The sequence below is a fragment of the Cygnus olor genome, chromosome 20 (genome assembly GCF_009769625.2).
Source record: "Cygnus olor isolate bCygOlo1 chromosome 20, bCygOlo1.pri.v2, whole genome shotgun sequence".
NCBI classification, from domain to species: Eukaryota; Metazoa; Chordata; class Aves; order Anseriformes; family Anatidae; genus Cygnus; species Cygnus olor.
This window is the reverse complement of record NC_049188.1, coordinates 908,059-927,666: the sequence shown is the minus strand read 5'-3', so window position 1 is coordinate 927,666 and position 19,608 is coordinate 908,059.

The window sequence follows — 19,608 nt, the reverse complement described above, 5'->3', positions numbered from 1 at the left end:
AGATCACCACAGGAGTGGCAGAGCCACCATTGCCCTCAGGCTGGCATCAGTAGGAAAGGGATGCTACCATTCGTCCCTCCAGGTGCTGCCGTGAGGTGGCCTCCCCGCCACCGTCCCTGCACACTCTTTGCCAGGTCTCTACCTCCCAGGCACCCGAGGTCGCTGCGCTCTCGGCGTGACCTCCCCTGGCTCCAGATCGCTGCTTCCACCTCCAGCTCCCTCTCAGCAGAGGGTCGCTTTGAGCAAAGCTGCTGGCTCGGTGGCAGCTTCAGGCTGTCAAGAGGTGAGCTGCAGGACACAAGGACACTGGGGTCAGGGTCTGTGCTTCTGCCTCTGTTCCAGCATTCGGATGCTTTGTCCAGGGAAACAACAGCCCCGTGCATGCCACCAGCCAGGACAAGCTGGAGGTCCCACAGCGTCCACATCCAGCCCCTTCTGCAGCCACAGGGCAACTCCTGCTGGCTCAGGCACCTCCAGTCCAAGCCTGAGGACCACCCCTTCTGCTGGAGGCAACCCAGCTCGTCCTGAGAGCGCTCCTCATCCTCGCCTCTCCAACACCGCACGCAATGCTCTACCTTGGAGCCAGCGCCCAGCCGCGCTGTTAGCACCTCTCTCCTCCCTGCACAACAGCCTCGCACTTGGCCAGCTTCTCCCCTTCTTATCTGCAGCCTCCCACCCCTCCAGCCCCTCCCCAAGGCCCCTCTGCAAGGATCCCAGAGGCAGCCGTAGCATAGCCCCCCAGACACTCTCCTACGAGCTCTGCGAGGCCTTCGTGCCCCCAGAAACTGGTTGCAGTTATTGCCTGTTCTCTCCCCCCATTCCCAGATCATCTCTAAATTTTTTCCTTCCATTACAGAAGTGTTTGGGATTCCTCTTATCTTTAAACATGGAGCCGCATTCGTACGAAGGGGATGTAATTTGATTATATTCTGCCTGTGTTTTAATCCCTCTGTGTAATGTCTCTGTTGTGCTCAGATTGTGCTGTTTGCCCCTGGTAAGGATCTTTTCTGAATTTCATTAGAGGAAAGACTTGCTTAAGTAATTTGGGAAACAATTTGCAAGTATTTTTGCTTATAAAAGCAGTGAGTTCAGTTTGCTGTCAGTGGTGGATTTATACCTCCTTTGTTTGTGCGCATCCAGATGGTATTCTCTGACTATTAAAATGCTTTTCACGATGTTTGCAGTGATTATTCATTTAGAAATTCCCACAGGAAGCCGACAACCCACGATGTGTTGCTTTTCTGCTTGAGGAGCCCCAGCCATCCGGGCCTGGGGCTGAGATGGCACCAGCCACGCTGTATGCACCAGCCCTCAAGGGGAGGGGGGTCCTCTCGCTGGGCATGCCGCGCGTCCCCTGGGGACACCACCATCACGTTTTGCAGCAGGGCAAAGCCAGGAGGGTGCTCAAGTCCCCATGAGCCAGACCCGAAAAGTCCTCTGGAGCCCTGGGCGGCCGAGATCTTTTGCAAGCCTGGCCCTGGCGGTAGCTCCAAGACGGGCTGGCTTTTTGGAAAGTCTGGCCCTGGCTGTGGTGCCGAGTGCTGGGGAACCTGGCACTGAGTTCTGCTGAAATCTGGCGCTTGACACTTAATGACTTTCTCTTGTACGATGTGCTCTGTTATTTAACTGGGAATAAAAGTGGGATGCAGACTGCCAGACTCTCTCTCCATCCTTTGCTTTCCCTGAAGCTGCTCTGCATCAGCCTCCCTCCCACGTTCTGCTGCTTTCACCATTGCTCATGATTTTACACAAGTGCAGCAATCAGTTCTTGAGGCAATTTCTGTGCTCCTCTGATGCCTGCCCCTGGCCTTGCTGGGCTGCACTTGGCTGGATCTTCCACCCCCTGCAAACTTCACTCTCCACCCTTCCTCTGAGCCAGTGCTCAGTGCCACCTGGACCTTTTGCAGGAGATGCACATTGTGCAATACTCCCGTTCCCTCTCCTGGTATTCTCCTGATTGCTCCACCAATGCAGGGTTTGCTCCTGCTCACGGGTCACCCCTGTTTGTCCCCCCTGAGCCCCCACTGTATCCCCATGCACGGGCACTACTGTCCACCCCTGCTGTCCCCTGCTCCCCAAGCCTCGGCACTGCCCAGCCTCCCTGCAGCCTCCCTGTGTGCTGAGCTGGGGACGGCCCTCATGCTGAACTTTCGCCAGGGCTGGAAGGAGGCTTCACTGCCACGGAGACAGCGCTTCCTGCTCTCCAAAGCACTATAAGGCCGGCCGCGAGCCGGCCACTCCAGTCCCAGACTGACCGATTCTGTCCAACCCTCCTGCGTCCCTGCCCGGGCCAGGCACGGAGGTGTCCTGCTCACAGCCTCGCACGCTTCATCTCACTCCAAGTGTCCCTGGGCTGTCCCATGCACAGCCTTTTCCTCCTTCCCAGGGAAAAGAAAACAGCCCAACCACCGTGATTGTTTACCGAGTGAGGTTTCGAATGCCTCGCCTTTTTTTTTTTTTTTCCTGGGGCTGGAAATTGGCTCCAGGTGTTTTCACTCGGGCCGCACATGCAGGAAGGGCGCAGCAGAGGGAGAGGCTGCGCGCTGCCACTGGCCCCCAGCATGTCACACCTCATCAGCTGCCTGCAGCTGGGGGGCTGCGGGGGACCACATCCCCCCTCACACGTCCCAGTCAGGGTCAGTTTGCCAAGGGCAGGAGACAGGACCACCATCCTAGGCACAGCATCCTCCATGCAGCTGTGTGGGGAAATCCACTTTCAGCCCAAAAAGTGTCTCTGAAAGGAGAACGATACATGAATGTAGTTCCCCAGCCCAGCATCGCTCCCGCACACACGGCTGGTGTGCCCCATCCTGTGAGTGCGCACACCCGCGGTAGCACACACGAGCATCCCCATGCCACTGAACACAGGCCCAGTTTCACGAGCAGCTCTCACATCACTCCACATGCCCCATTTACAAAGCACCACCAGACACACACCCCAAACACAAACCCACAGGTTGGCCAGTGGGCAAACCCTCCCATCACTAGAGATGCCCCCCACATGTGCATGCCGTGTCCCCACACGTCACCACCTCCCACCAGCCCCAGCGGACCTGCCCTGGCTCAGAGACATCACCTCCTCCTGTCCCCATCCCATCCAATTCCCCCATGGTGGCAGTGCTGAAGGTCTCGGGGTGTCTTCTGGGGGTCCCCTGCTGACTGGTGTGGTTGGCTTCTCAGAGTTTGCTCCTTGCAGTGCTCAGCTACAAGGTGGGACTGCTCAAGCCATGAGGCACCCACACCTTCTTCCCCTCGTGTCTGTTTAGGGCTCCTTGGGCAGCCCAGCACAGCACTGGTGGGGTTCTCCCAAGGTGTGTCAGAGCCTAGATGAAGGGCCTGGAGTGGGACTCTGGAGCTGAGACAGCACAGTCCCACCTGCAGCATCGCCAGCCAGGGCTGTGTACTTGAAGAGCTTTTTCCTTCAGAAACACAGCCAGGAGGAAAAGTGAGAAAGCCGCCGCACGAGAGTTGGTCAGAAACACTTAGACAAGACATTTCCCCATTGGAATGTGCTGGCTCATCGCAATGTTTTGTGGAGACGGTTTGATTGTAGTCAAACTCTGCCAAGAAACTGCCAGACCTGCTGCCTGGCCATCCTCCACCTCCCCCAGCTCCTGAGCAGCTGCCTGGGGCATGGGCAGCAGCCCAGGAGCCCGGAGAGTCTGCAAGCCCCAGGCCTCCGCTCACCGCTCCATGAGAACCTCGGCCCCCATGGCTGGCCTGGGCCTTGGCCGGAGGACAGAGCAGCAAGAGGAGTGGCGTGAAGTCAGCGTTCCCAGGAATTCCCTGCGCCTGGGCGTTGCATCCAACCCCCCCATCCCCGAAAAAATCACCGGCGGGAGAAGTTCTGTGCTTTGGGTTCATTCTGAATCCAAACAAAACCAAATCTTGAAATGTCAGGGTTTTTTTGGGAAACCACACTTTCTGCTCCCACCGCGAGCACTGTGCTGGTACTGGGCTCCAGGCACAATGGTGTGAGTCCTTGGGGAGCAGTGTGGGGACCTGGCAGGAGGCACTGCTTGCCATGTCTGCCTGCTGAAGGACTGGCTCTCCATCCCAGGTGGGCTCAGAGACCTCAGCCGCGGGGAGGAAAAACAGTGCTAAGCATCAGTTATGCGCATAAATGTTCTTGATGTGATGATGTGAGCTGTACATTACTGTGGCAAGGAAAACAGGGAGTGCATCCCCTACTGAAAGTATTTTGCAGCCCATGAGAAAGATTTCTTTGTTCTTGGTAGAAAAGTTGAGACTGTGCATTTTTTGGCTAAGACTTGGCATGTTCATTCCTGTGCTGAAGATGCAATACTGGCTCTTGGAGAGGATCCCAGTGTGAGAACAAGCAAAAGAGTTGGGAGGGGGGGATCTCCATCTCCGGAGGCTTCCAAGCCTCAGGTGGACAAAGCCACAGCCCCCGGCCTAGTGCTGGAGATGGTTCTGCTGTGAGTCAGAGCCTCCAGAGCCCCCATCCCACCATACCGTGGGGGGGGGCAGGGAAAGCCTCCCCGCCAGGACGCCTTCCTCTCCCACCAGGAGGTGCAGGAGCTCGGCATCTCAGCTGAGGACTATGTTTCACGTTGCTGGTTCTCTGCAGTCACACTCCTGCCAGCCTGATCCCAGTCACAGGCAGCCACAGGCTGGGCAAAGTGACCACGTTTGTGAGATGCTGATGGACAGCCGACAGCGCAGCAGCCGCTGCACGTACACGCGTGGGGGATGGCATCCAGCAAACATGACAGCTCGCTGGTGCAGTTCCAGCCAATGCAGTGCACAGCTGCGGGACAGGTAATTCAATACTGCCCCGGATCTCAATTAGAGACTAAACAATATAAAAGCCACATGGCATACGTGAAAAGCAATCGAAAGCTGGCTGACTGTCAGCTCTCAGAAGTGGCTGTGAAGAGGCCCATCACTTTTGAGGTTTGTTTTTAGTGAGTTCCTGCAGTCCTCCGCTATTTAACACTGCTGTGGATGAAGACAACATGATTAATGTCATTAGTGATTAATGGATGAAAAACACAATTAATATTGTCTGCAGATGGCACGGGCTGCAGAGGGAGAGAGCAACCACGATGCCCTACGGCACAAAGCCGCTCCAGCAGGAGCAGAGCGAGGACCAGGGGCTCTGGTCCCAAATCCACAGACCAAGGGCCCTGAGCCCATTCCCAGGGCTGGGGGCTCCATCCCAGGGGGCAGCCTGGGGGCCTGGCAGGTAATTTGTGAATGTGCAGTGACACAGAGGGGCTGGAGCAGAAGCAGGAAGGCTCTGAGTGTTTTGGTGTGACACCACACTGGCTGGGCTCACTTATTCATGTGGCCTTCACAGGGGAGGCTGGCTGGATGAAAGCTCCAAGAAGAGTCATAAAAATCACAGAATCGTGCAGTATCCCGAGTTGGAAGGGACCCACAAGAATCATCGAGCCCAACTGCTAATGTCTGCGGAGAAGGAATCACACAGCAGTGGGACTCGCTGAGCCAGCAGGAACGGAGCACTGGCCTCTGAGTCCTCCCCGCTCAGTGATGTGCAGAGATGTGGCGGGCAGGGTCTGGGTGCTCCATCTCTGTATTCTCACAGTCACATCTGTGGTGCTTTAGGACACTGATTTTGTCAGGAGCCCCTCCAGAAGAAGAGGACTGTCCCCAGGGAGCAGAGGGATGTGCTCTGGGGAGCCAAGGTCCTGGGGTGGGCAGTAGGTGTTGTCCCTCCCTCGGCTGGCTCCCAGCACTCTCCCAACACAGGGCAAAGGGGGCAGACACCATGGAAAATCATAGAATAATAGAATCATTAGGGTTGGAAAAAACCTCCAAGATCATCTGGTCCAACCATCCCCCTACCACTACCATCACCCACTAACCCATGTCCCTAAGCACCACGTCCAGCCTTTCCTTAAACACCCCCAGGGACGGTGACTCCACCACCTCCCTGGGCAACCCATTCAATGCCTGACTGCTCTTTCTGAGAAGAAATGTGTCCTAATTTCCAACATGAACCTCCCCTGGCACAACTTGAGGCCATTTCCTCTAGTCTATCACTAGTCACCTGTGAGAAGAGGCCGACCCCCAGCTCCCCACACCTTCCTTTCAGGCAGTTGCAGAGAGCAATAAGGCCTCCCCTGAGCCTCCTCTTCTCCAGACTAAACACCCCCAGTTCCCTCAGCTGCTCCTCACAGGACTTGTGTCCCAGGCCCTTCACCAGCTTTGCAGCCCTTCTCTGGACATGCTCCAGGGCCTCGATGTCGTTGTAGTGAGGGGCCCAACGCTGAACACAGCACTCGAGGTGCAGCCTCACCAGCGCAGAGTACAGGGGGACAATCACCTTCCTGGTCCCGCTGGCTGTACCGGTCCTGACACAAGCCAGGGTGCCTTTGGCCTTCTTGGCCACCTGGGCACACTGCCTGCTCATGTTCAGGTGAGCATCGACCAACACCCCCAGATCCTTTTCCTCTGCACAGCTTTCTAAAACATGTGTCTTCGAAGGAACAGCAGGCCAACGATTCAGAGAGCGTTGCTTGTTGCGTGAAACACAAAAGCTCTTCATGCACCAGAGCTGTGAGGGTTGGCAACTGGTTTCTCCTGCTGGGAGCCGCAGGAAAGCACAGGGCATCACTCCCAGCAAGGGCAGTAGCCCTGCTCCGAGGGCAGGGATGTTCCTGGGCTCAAGGGAATTCCCAGGACAGGCTGGGGCACCCAGCTGGAAAGCAGCCTGGCAGAGAAGGCCCGGGGGGTCCTGGTGGGCACCAAGCTGACTGCGAGCCAGCAGTGTGCCCTTGGGCAAAGAAGGCTGGTGGTGTCCTGGGCTGCATTAGCCAAAGTGCTGCCAGCAGGTGGAGGGAGGTGATCCTTCCCCTCCACTCAGCGTTGGTGAGGTCACAACTGGAGACCTGTGTCCAGTGCTGGGCTCCCCAGGAGGAGAGATACCTGGAGCTACTGGAGGGAGTCCAAAAAAGGGCCACAGAGATGCGGGAGGGCCTGGAGCCCCTCTGCTGTGAGGAGAGGCTGAGAGAGCTGGGACTGCTCAGCCTGGAGAAGAGCAGGCTCAGGGGGACCTCATCAATATCCATAAATACCTGACAGGAAGGTACAAAGAGGACAGAGCCAGGCTCCTTTCGGTGGTGCCCAGTGCCAGGACCAGAGGCAGTGGGCACGAACAGGGGCACAGGAGGCTCCCTCTGAGCACCAGGCAGCACTTGTGTGCTGTGCAGTGACCGAGCACTGGCACAGACTGCCCAGAGAGGTGCTGGAGTCTCCTCCTTGGGGATCTTCAAAAGCCACCGGGAGGTGGTCCTGGGCACCCTGCTCTGGGTGGCCTGCTGGAGCAGGGTTGGACCAGAAGGACCCAGAGGTCCCTGCCAGCCTCAGCCATGCTGGCATTCTGTGAGCCCGACGGCACCCACACACTGTGCTTTGCTTCCCTTCACCCAACTTGGAGGGGTCACGTCGCTGTCCCCAGCAATCACTGCCCCTGCCCTTTGTCTCTGCTCCTTTGAGGGATGAGCGGGATGGAGGCAGGAGAGCTTGGGGCAGCCACAAGTACAGGGGCACAGGGTGCAGCGAGCAGTTGGTCCCCACTGCAGGAGCAGGACCGTCCCACAGCAGCTGTGTCCCCAGGAGGTGGCCGCAGCACCCAGCACATCCCAAGGTGCTCCAGCCATGCTGTGACAGCCAGGGGTCACATCAGCACCACCGGGCTGGGCGGTCTGGACCTGCAGGGCACTGCTGGCTGCCACCAGGGAATTGCTGTGACTCAGTGACACTTGTTAATTAGTACAGGGTTTCCCCTGCAGGAACGGTGAGCTCATGTCCCTCCCTGGGCACTTCCACCACTGGGACCTGCGGGAGGCAATGGTGGCACTGGTGCCCCGAGGTGCTGCTGCTACCAGGGGACAGACAGATGGACAGACATATGGACGGCAGCCAGGGGAAGCAGACATGCATGTGCGGGGAGGAATGTTTGCTCTGAGCGGGTCCAGCCCCTGTGCTATTTCTGGTCCCAAGAGGCCCTGAGGGAGGGCTGTTTATCAGGGATAGACTGTACCAGATTGACTTGGCACCTTTAAAAAGTCAACAAAGCTCTTTTTTTTTTTTTTAAAGACAAGGTAATTGCTAGGAAGGCTGGAGAAGGAGGCGGGTGACACGGGATCAACTGGGCTATAAGGGAGAGAACGGACTGTGCTGGAGCAGCAGGCCAGGCAACTAGCAGACAGCATGGTTTTGGGGCAAGATCATCTGGATCTCTGAGGAACAAGAGGCACAGCAAGGGACCCAAGAGTCAGGAGGCCTCAGGACAGCAGCAGGTGAATGGCATTGAGGACTGGAGTAAGGAAAAATAGGTGCAGTGGGTTTTGTGCTTAGGGATGATCATGGGGGCCACATTGTAAGATAAGGCTTTGGTGGAAGCCCCCAGGACAAAGGCATTCTGCAGATGTCACCCTAAGCCAGCAACAATGGGTGGCCATGTCACAAGGATCAAAGGGTCAAAAGGATCCCAGGGTCACAGAAGTCAAGATCCTCAGATCAAGGAGCTGGGATGCTTGGGGTTGGGACCTGCCACCTCTGTGCTGGTGTTTGTCCACCACATGCCCTCTTCCGGGAAGCACAGACCAGTGGTGGAGCTGTGCATGGGTGTCCGCACACTTCCCTGAGGACCTGGAGGCTGCCCATCATCTCATGGCCATCTCCGGTCCAGGCACATGCTGAGCTGATGCTGGCGGTGGGGACATCTTGGACACTTGGAGGAGGGGACACAGTCTGCACGGAGCAACTGAGCGGTGTCAGGGGATGGAAGCTGTCTGTAAGTGTCGGGGATGCCCGAGATGGAGAGCAGGCACCTTTCAGGTGTCCATGTGGGACTGGAGGTGCCACTGGACACAAGTTGGACCCATGGAGGAGGTACACTGGGTGTCCTGAGCACGTGGTGGCGTCAAGGTAAGTGGGACTGCTCTCAGGTCATGGGGAGACCCCAGCAGCAGGAGACACCTTTACCCAATTCAGGGAAGCTGGAAGGACCCACCGTGCTGCTGGTAGCACAAGAGGATGCAAGGCACAAGCAGGAGCTGCAGGGCTACAAGCTCTGGGTGTTAGCAGCCAGAGGACAAAACTTGGGCTCAAGCCTGGGGTGTTCTCCTAGCTGGGGAATGGGGCCAGCAGTGGCTTAGGGTGGGGGCTGGGGACAGGGATGGCAATGGCGATGGCGATGGCTCTTGGCCACGGGTCTGCAGGGGCAGGGCTGGGATGGAGTGCTGGGTGCCTGCCTTGGCCACGCTGGGGCTTTCCACAAGCGCAGCCGTGGCCCAGGGGGACACGCAGGGAGCACAGCCACCCCCGCCGGGGCAGTGCATGGCGGGGCAAGAGCTGGCACAAGGCGGGCACTGCCGCGGCCAGCGACTCCTTCCAGGAAGGCTGGCCCATGCAGCTCTCCAGGACTTGCTCTCTGGCACCAGGAGCCAACTTCTAGGAACTCCTGGCTGCCTGGGAAAGCGGCGGCCACCCGCATGTCTCCAGCCTTATAAGGAGTTTGTCCTTCACGGCTGCACTGCTCCGGCCTCCTCCAAGCACCACAGGCACCCCGCAGGCACGCAGCACCGAGCAGGCAGCCCTGCAGGGAGCAGAGGTGGGGCAAGGCAGGGTGGTGCCCGGGGACCCCGTGGCACCCAGGTTTCAGAGGCAGTGGGGGGGTGGCAAAGAGCCTGGGCAGGTTTGAGGGCTCTCAGGAGCTGAGTGCCAGCAGAAGATGCTGAGGTGCTTCACCATGGCACCTCCCCTGAGCACACAGCCTGGCTGCACAGTGCGAGGGCACCCGTGTGCCAGTGTGTGAGCACACGCAGATTGCGTGCACGCATCACTGTGCCTCCTTCTCTGCACACACGTGTGTGCGTGGACACAGCCCCCTTGGTCCGAGCTTCTCTGAGTGGCCCTTGGAGGTGTGTGTGACCCATGCCCATGTTAACAAGCACGGCCCCAGCCACGTCACTCCCAGAAGAAATCTCAGGGCTTGCCAAGGGACACGGTTTCCTCCAATTGTCCCTGAGCAGCGGTGCCTGGGCTGGCACAGGGCTGTGACTCGCCCATGGCCTTGGCACCAGGGTGACCATGGTCAGCATTGTGCTAGGTGGGGCATCGAGATAAGGGACCCAGACACAAATAACAGCGGAGCCAAGGTCGCCAAGGCACCAGGACAGGAGGTTTCAGGACATGCACCTTCCGGAGGGACACCTTGTCCCTAACAGGGGGTCAGAGCCAGGGGTGCTGCCTGTGAGGTTCACCATGTCCTGCTGCTGTCGCAGGGTGCAGGGGCACCCTGTTGTGGTGACCCCTTGTCCTGCTGGTGCTGTAGCCTGTGAAGCAGGGCTAGTGGTCAGCAGTGAGATGCAACACTGTGGACATCACCCAGCACCAGAGATAGCATGGAGGGGGCTCAGTCCTTTCCATCCATGAGGTCACAGAGGACCAGGAGGCCGTGCTGGGGCCCCGTTGGGACCCACTGCCAGCCCCACAGGCAGACAGTCCCACTGGCATGGCCCTTCGGGAGCAAGGAGCTGGAGCACCAGGCTCTACCCCTGGGGGCACGTCTGGGTGCCGAGGCAGAGCATTGAGTCCTGCCTTGATGTAAACTGGGGGAATGGCCCCGGGGGCTGTACACCATGCCCTGCCCCAGCGGCTGGCCAGGGAAGAGGACATTGCCAGGCACAAGCCTCTAGGGCAGTGGAAAACCCAGGGCAGGGCATGGTGTAGGGAGCCCAGGCAGCACAGACCTCATCTTCCCCAGGACTGTGCCTGTTTGGAGGCACGCCTCATGGAAATGTGTCCTCTGGGGCTCCGGGCTCAGTTTCTCACAAGCCTTGTACATTTTTCAAGGCTACTTTGATTTTTGATCAGCAGCTGGCAAAATATTGAAAAATATTTTAATGAATACTATGTAGTGTTTATCTTTATAAATGAGCATCTAGTTCGTCAGACTTACTCATGACTCTCTCCTTTAAATAACATCCTAAATGTCACTGCAAAGTTTCTCTCTGGTTCTCCTGGTGGGATTTTCCTTGACTGTGACCAAGAGTCCAAAGGGCAGCAGCAGCTCTCCTGGTACTGCTTTGCAGCACTGATTTGGCAGAGGCCAGGGATTCAAATGTTGTGTAGCTGTAACAACTACAAATGTGTAGCTGTTATGTAGTTGTAGCAGCAAGCAACCCACAGTGCCTTGATATAGTATTTTCCAGGCTTCCCAGCTGCTCATTGCCTACATCCCTCTTCAGTATCAGGAACGTGTCCCTTAGCACCAGCTCTCATCTCAGCCCAACCTCTGCTTGTTGCCAGGGGCACCTTAGGGGGCTGGAGATGGCCCCATGGGGCTTGGCACACTTTGGGCATTGCATCCCTTCTCATCCCATCCCGTCCCGTCCCATCCCATCCCATCCCATATCTTCCCATCCCGTCCTTTCCCATCCCATCCCATCCTGTCCCATATCTTCCCATCCCGTCCCTTCCCGTCCCATCCCATATCTTCCCGTCCCTTCCCATCCCATCCTGGCAGCCACCATTGGAGAGCTTCTTATCGAGGAACAACAACTGATAGTTACAGCAACTCCTGGCCAGGGAGAGCTTCCTGCACAGCCTTCCATGGGCTCTGCTGCCCATCTCATCCTCTTCCAGGCAGCTGTCTCTCCAAGGCTGCAATCCCCCAGGGTGCCCTCATACAGATAATGGCTCCTAATCCCATTGCCCAGACCTGCTGCCCCAAAATCAGCTCCACCAAAAGCCTGTTGAGAATCAAGCTCATGGTTCTGCCTGTGGTGTGTCTGCAGGGTGAATAAACAGCCCTAGTGCAAGGGGAAGGGCTGGGGCAGGGCAGGGAGGCTTTGGGCTGCAGGGCCTCCTGGGGTGAGAAGAGCTTCAGGAAGGAGGAGGACGGGTTGAAGGCCCCCGATGGGGCCATGCATCACCCCGTTTCCCCACAGGGCACAGGCAAGAAGGAAGAGAGGCTCCCATGCAGCTTCTCCTGGCCCGGCGAAAGCTCACGCCAGGCTGTCTCTGACCAAGCAGAGCCCAGCTCACAGCTGGGATCCCAGGATCTACAGCCACCATGGGGTGCTGAGGGGCACCAGAAAGCTGCCAGGGGCTCGCAGCACCATGGGGAGGGGGTGGGGTGGGCTGCCTGGCACCATCAGGGAGGGACTGTGGCCTCCTCACCGGGCAGGGAAGGGGTCCCTGTAGCTAGGGCAGCACCAGTGCTCAGGTCCCCTGAGTAGCCTGCAATCGAGAGCCATGAAGGTGCCAGAGCAGAGGAGCCACGTTCTGCCCAGGCACCGCCTGCACGTTTGCTCTGTCCTCCCTCCCTGCTCACAGAATCCCTGCCTTTTGGACATGCAAGGGGCTTTGGCTGGAGTCCAGTGGTCCTGGGCTCTCCAGGACATCAGACACCAAGGCTGCCACTCAATGTGCCCTCAAGATCATCTCTACCCTGGTGTCATGCTGCCCGTGAACAAGGGTTGTCCCCTCACTCCACAGGCAAGAGGATGGCCTGGCACCATCACAGGGGCACCACTGCCTCAGTTTCCCCCACCTTCCAACACGTTCATGACCCGTAGGCAGATGGGGTACCACGGCTTGTGTGGCCCAAGCAGAGCAGGGCTCGGGGTGCTGGCTGCCGTAGCCCAGAACCTTGCATTTGCCTAGGGACCTCCCTGGGCTCCCAGGTGCCTGGACAAACCCACCGCCGTGCTGCATCACCTCTCATCCCCGCTCCCCCAGGCCTGCGGCACTCCCAGCATCTGCGCAGCTGCTGGCGTGGCCCAGACAGGCCCTGCTGCGGGGGAACAGGGGTCAGGGGCCAGGCAGACATCTGGAGGGGGGCGCAGCCCTGCCCATTCCCCCGCAGAGGGGACGGCAGCACTCGGGGCTGGGGCGGTCCCCAGGGGCACCCTGTCCTCTGCCCGGGGGGCTGCGCAGGGCGGGGGTGCTGACAGCATCCCTCGGCTGCTGGGGGCCCCCAGCGGCGCTGCACATCTGGCTCACCGGCCGCCCGCACATCTGGAGGCACTCAGGCAGACCCCAGCAGCTGCCTGGAGCGGGAGGACAGGAGCTGGCGGCAGACGGAGGAGGCTTGGGGGGCTGGCTGGGGAGGGTCGGACAGAGCAGCACACCTCCCCTTGTCTTGCTGGACCTTGGTGTTAGCACTGGACATCCCGAGGGGCCTCCTCTGCTCTGTCCTTTCCCTGGGATTCCTGTGTGCTCCCAAGCAAGGAGCCAGGAGGATCTCAGGCAGGCTTTGGAGCATCTCCTGCAGATGGCCGCCCCTCTGTGAGGAGGTGAATTGGGCCACCAGCAAAGGAAGACACATGTCCCAGCCCCTCCCTGTCCCCAGACACATCCCCAGCCCCAGCAACTGGCCCAGCACTGGAGGTCTCCCTGTCCACACAAGCCACGAGGTCCCAGGGCCGGGAAGACAAGAAGTAGGTCCCTACTGCTTCCAGCTTGGCCAAGTCTTGCTGTCCACCTCTCCAGGATGAGTCCCCACTCCTCTGCCACACCAGTGGAGAGCCCTAGCACTGCCCGCCATCCCTCTTAGGTCCACCTGCCTCTCCCCCGGCCAATAACCCTGGGTCAGGGCTTTCCCAGAGCAGGAGGAGATGCAGTCCCCAGAGCAGGTAACAGCTGGGTGCCCTCCTGGGGCTGGAGGCTGGCCCTACCTGGCAGTTCTTACCTGTGCTATGAAAATCACTGCAAAAGCACTGGCTACATTCACATGGAGGTGAAACCCATCCTGGTCTTGCTGCTGAGCAAACTCAGGCCAGCCTGTTCTGTCCCTGGAGCAGGAGAGACAAGAGCCCCTTGTTTCCCCACCAGGCACCCCCCCACCAGGCATCCCAAAGCACTGGCCCGGAGGACAGCTTCGCCCACCCAGTCCATCCTCATCCTGCTCCCCACCACCAGTGCTCAGCTCTGACCACAGTGGGAAATGAGACAGGGCAGAGCAGAGCAATGGCACCAAGAAGAGACACCCAGACACACCTCCAAAGCTGGCCTGTCTTCTTCAGAGCAAAGGGGCTTGATCCGCATGGTTTCTCCGTGCCAGTTGGGCTGATTTCTACCAACCTACCAGCCCAGGGAGACTTCCACTGGTGGAGCCTGGGCTGCCTGCCGCAGCAGCTGGGCCTACTCCAGAGCATCCTCTGAGGACCAGCTGGTCAGCACCCACAGCTGCCCACCCACAAGCCTCCAAGTGAAGGGGAGAGAGGGAGTGGTGTCCCAGTGTCAGAGGAGAAAACATCAATAATGAGGCATCAGTAGCTCATAAAGAAAAAGCAAGGCTGTTCTCAATTAATTCAGATCTAGATTAAGCAAGAGAGGTGAGCAACAGCGTGGGCTGAACCCATATAAAGTCATTGGCTCAAATAGATTGAAAAAAAAATAAATTAAAAGAAAAAAAAAAAAAAAGAAAGAAAGGAAGAAGAAATACCATATTCAGGTCTGGTTTGTTTATTCAGAAATAGAGAAAATTAAAACATAAGCACTAGGACAAAATATGCCAGCTCTAAATTCTGCCTTAGATGATGATTTTATTAGCAAAGAATCTGGATCTCAAGTTATGTCTCAAAACAACACAAAACCAGATGCAGAGGTCAGTACTCTCCTGCCTAATAACAATGCTTTCAGTGACATCCTTAAGGAAGAGATGGACTCATCAGTACTGCAAGAGATGTTTCAAATAAATTTGGACAGCAAAGAAGACAGCAAAATTTTGCTATTAGAATCTGCAATTTGAGACAGAGCATAATGAAAGCTCTGTTCCAAATGCAATCCCATGACATCACTAAGACTCAACAATTAACATCAGCTGCTTCTCAAGTAGTTTAAAAAATGAAGATAAAGTCATAACTCATCAAATAAAGTCATCCCATAAGAAAAATCTGTGCTATCCTGAAAAAAATAGGTGTTTGAAGACTCAACATGAAGCCATTTCCAAAGGGAATAACAGCAAAACTAGTAGGAAATAAAGAACAATGTAGAAGTCATACAAGTTGAAGTGTTCATGACAGAGCTAAGACTAATGTCATAAAAATAAAACTATTGCAGCAGAATCAAGTCCTATGGACAAAACACTTCGCTACGAACCAAAGATATCTTGAAAGTCAGCAGGCAGGAACAGATTCAAATTTTCCAAATCTGGAAGGGACTACCAATTCCAGAGAATAATTTGGATACAACAGTGTTGTCCACGTTAAAAATACTTAATATATTCAAAAAAGAAAAAAAAGACTGACACAAAAAATGGTTAAGATATCCTGCATTAAAAACGAGTGCTGGGGGGCACAAGGACCAGATGTCATCTGTTGTTTGGCTTAAAATCTTCTCTTCATTACACCCAAGACAAGCGAAACTTTCCTTTAAAGGCAAGAACAGACCTACGAGGGGGAGCTGCCAAGGGGCACACAGAAGGTGAGAGCTAACTATGAGGAACGAAAGTGCACAGGGAAAGGTCTGCCTCACCAGGTGTCACCAGCTGCTGAGCAGTTACGACTGCTCTGACGGGAGCTAGGACCACGTAGGCAGGCACAGATATCTCACAGGGAGCAAAACCGGAGACAAGTGAATGAGACACCCCACACATCATCCACAGATCGACTTCTGGTCGCCCAACAAGTACAACGTGTGAATGCTGCATGAGTGTCTCCTCCAGCACCGTTCCTACAGACACGGCAGGCACTGCAGACACGTCAGCGGTACTGTAGTTGCTTCGAGCAAGACAGGTCTCTTACCCAAAGCCGCAATCTAGACATGGCTCATGTCTGGCAGACTGTCTCCCAAGAGGACTTCTTGGCTTTGCTTACCGTTATTTGTCCTGGAGCAAAAGTTGATGAGGTTCCACCATGAAAAATGCCACTGACAGTCCCTGCTCATTACCGGTATTTAAGATCTCATAGCAACATGCCAGCGTTGGAGATTATTACGGCCTTTTGCAGTTCAAACTTGACAAATATGGTACTGGAGCTATTCGGAAGGGACACAGTGGGAGCAGAATGGAGCCTCCAATACCATGGGGAACCCTCTCTTATCTTTAAAGAAAGCTACAAATAAATGGCATTTGGCAGTTCAGTGTGCTTATCAGCAACACTGATGGTAAAAAGAAACTCCTTTAACTCTTGAAAGCCAAACTCAGTTGAAAAAAAAAATGCTTCAGACAGTTTCTACTTGTGGTCTCATGCTGTTGATGTGGGAGTATGAATGCCAACATATCTGAGTTGGTTGGATGGGATGACCAAGAAATGTCATCATGACCCGAGGGCAGGTGGTTGCAGCACATTTGCACTTAAACAGCAAGAACTGAAGGACAGAAAAGCACAGCACTGAAGTCTTTGTGTTTAGGGAATGCTCAGGGAATCCCAAAGAAAGTACAAGGCTGGTGCCAGCTGAGTGGATAGGAGGGAAATGAGAGAGGAGGAAACTGAAGGACATGGAGGAGCTCACAGCCGTGGAGGAGCTCCTGACTGCTGCTCACCCTCGTTTCAGGGTGACCAGGGGAAGGCACAGGGGGTAGAAGCCATGGGCAGGCTCCTTTCTCTGCTGCATCACACTCCCAGCTGTGAGTTTGCTTTGTGGGTTTGGTTTCCTCTCCCATCGAGGAGCCTCCAGCCTACATGAGACCATGACCCAGAGCCTGCTCCCCACAGCTCCCCAGAGGGGTGACCACAGATTTTTAGAGGAAATCGCAGTCAAAGCTTAGTCCTTGCCTGCTGGCCCGGCCTGAGTGACTCGAGCAGGGAGGTGAAGACTGCATTAGCAAATATTGTGGCTGCGTTTGTGGTGCTGGAGCTCGGCAATCAGGAAGCAGCTCTTCCTTCTGGGGACACAGCCTCTCAGCCCTCTAGGTCTAGGGACTTGCTGCTCTCCCCCACTTCCACCCCATGTGCCAGTGGCCTGGCTCTGATCCTGCCTTCTCTAATAGGAATATAAATTCCATGACAATGTTTTCCTACCTTCAAAACACCCACATTTTGCTGGGGGATGCAATGAGAGCACAGAAGATGCGCAATAACCACTAGAAGATGTGCAATAGCCACTTGATGTGGTTGCTTGATTGCCTGGAGACAACCAAGCTGCTGATGAGCATCGTTGAGCAGGAGCCAATGGCACAGCACTGTTATTTTGCTCACGGTCTTTCGGATGCACCAAATTTATGGCCATAAGATTTCATTTTATGCAGCTCAAACAACTTCAGGCCTGACACCATTGTCCTGCTACCATCATGACCAGGAATTATCTTTTGGGTTAAGATCTTCTGCCGGAAAGGCAGCCAGTCTGCCTGCCAAGCTATCAAGGAGAATTCAACCTTTGCCCTCTGTAATTTGTTCCAGCAGTCAGTGTTGAGATATGTGCCGGTCCACATTTGGGGAGATCTAGCTTTAATGTCCAGCCTTTCATTCTCACTATTTTAATTTCTCTGCTACATAAAAGCACTCCCAAGTGCTTACTTTTTGTTTTGTTTTTTTGCAAAGAAGCATGCCTTCTGAAATCATGCGCATGTGTGTGCTCCTCATGCCTTCATAATTAGTGGAACAAATTCAGGCAAATTTGACAGGCAGCTAGTGGCCTTAGGAGCTGTGTTTTAAGGATGTTTAAAAGTCAGATAAACATGTGGGAGGAGATAAACTCTGCCGGTGTCCCCCCCTCCGCATAAGAAATCAGAAAATGCCTTTGGGCAAGAATGTGGAAAAAACTTCTCTTGGTGCCCACACATCTGTAGAGAAAGAGGATTTGGGAGGGGACCCATTACTCAGACCTCCATTATCTCAGTTAAAATATTGACCCACCAGCAGACACCCCCTTGGCGCCCATGCAGGGAACAGGATGTCCACCCCACGAGCTCCTTATCTCTGGTAACGAACCCTCCTGTGGTCTCACATCCACAAGACCATGCTTCCCAGCGCTTGGTCTCTTGGACCTTGCTGTCATGAGGATATCAGTGCCTGGAGATGAGCAGAGACCTCTGAACCTGGCATGCACAGCACTCGGATGCCCTCCCCTCCCTCTAGATCTGTGTGCATCACACTGATTTTGCAAAGGGAATTTTCCAGGATAAACAGCTGAGATGAACTAATGGAAATCTGTGGCTTGTTAACCCTCGTTAAAGCCACTGGCAAAAGCATGGGACTCTGTGTTTCGGCAGGGGCAGCCTGGGTCAGGTTTAACGAGGGCTGCGGCAGCGGCACCTGATGGATGCTGCCAGGCAGGAGGCGCGGGTGCTGTGCTGGGGCTGCACAGGTGACGGCAGCAGTGGTGCTTGCAGGGCTGGACAGCCTGTTCTCCAGTCTCTCAGCCCAATTAACATCACCTCGGAGAATGAGGTCATCGTAGCAGGCCAGACAGTCTGGGAAAACACTTTCACAGCTCCAGGAGGATTTCCTCTTTCCTCTTTTCAATTGTTCCTCTGTGCTGCCTCGCTCTGCTCCCCCTCCCCATCCGTGTCCTCAGGCCTCCTTTGCACTTGGGCTCACCCGTCCCTTCGGGAGCAATCACCACCTGCAGGAGCTGCTCAGGTGCTGGGGGAGACCCTGGTCTCTGCAGTGGGTTCTGCTCTGCCCGTGCTGTCATGTGAAGGGGGTGGCTGCAGAGCTGCTCCCGGCTGCCTCTGGTCAACCCCAACAAGCTCTTCCTCCCCGGGACTGGTGGGGAGTGACAGAACCAGTAGCTCTGTCCTCATCCTCCTCATGGTCACCCATGTAGGGCAATGACAACAGCTCAGCATGACAGGGAGGAGGGTTTCTATATGTTGTCACCAAGAACATGGAAGACCCCTACAATGGATGTATTCAGAGTAAATATCTGAAAACGTCTTGCCACAGCATTTGCAAGGATTGCACCAAGGCTGCCTTCGCTTCCTCACTGCAGCTCTCACATCCCAAGGTGCCACAACTGGCGGTGTGCCCCACGGCCTACCCATGGGTCCCCCCTCCCCGCTCCTTCTGTGGGTGCCTCCTGCCCTGCTATCGCAGCCGCCCCTGCCCTCCAGGTCCCCGTGTGGCCGCCCAGCTGATGGCACTTGTAATGCTGCCCTGCCACTGGTGTCCCTCCCCACCCCAGCGTGCTCCTGCACCACCCAGGGCCCTCCCTGCTTTCCTGGGGCCCCCTGGCAGGAACCAAGAGCCATAGTGGCCACCAAATCCTCCACCGAGCTCCTGCGCAGCACCGCGTGGCTGCCCGACGCTCCCAGGGAAGGCTCCCTCTGCCCCCAGTGCTTGACAAAGTTCTGCCTGCCCCTGCCCACAGTGCCATCACCACAAACATGGGGATCGGCTCTGCCTCTCCAGATGTCAGCTCCTGCCTGTGAAGAAAGCTCTCAAGGCTGCTCCAAGGGAGGTAAACACCATGCTGAGGCTGTGATGGGCCCTCTCCTGGCCTCGGTACCTCGCACACATCAGTGCCCACAGATGCGGAGCACAGGGACTGCGCTGGGTGCTGGCTTTGGCTTCATGACCCGGAGTTTTCCCAAGATGTCTGTGCACATCTCTGCTGCACCACTTCTACCACAACCCGGCAGGGCCTGAGGACTTAGCAGCCATCTCCAGTCCAGTTTGCTCCTGATTTCCCCGCCTACAAACTCGTCTAACATCCACAGCC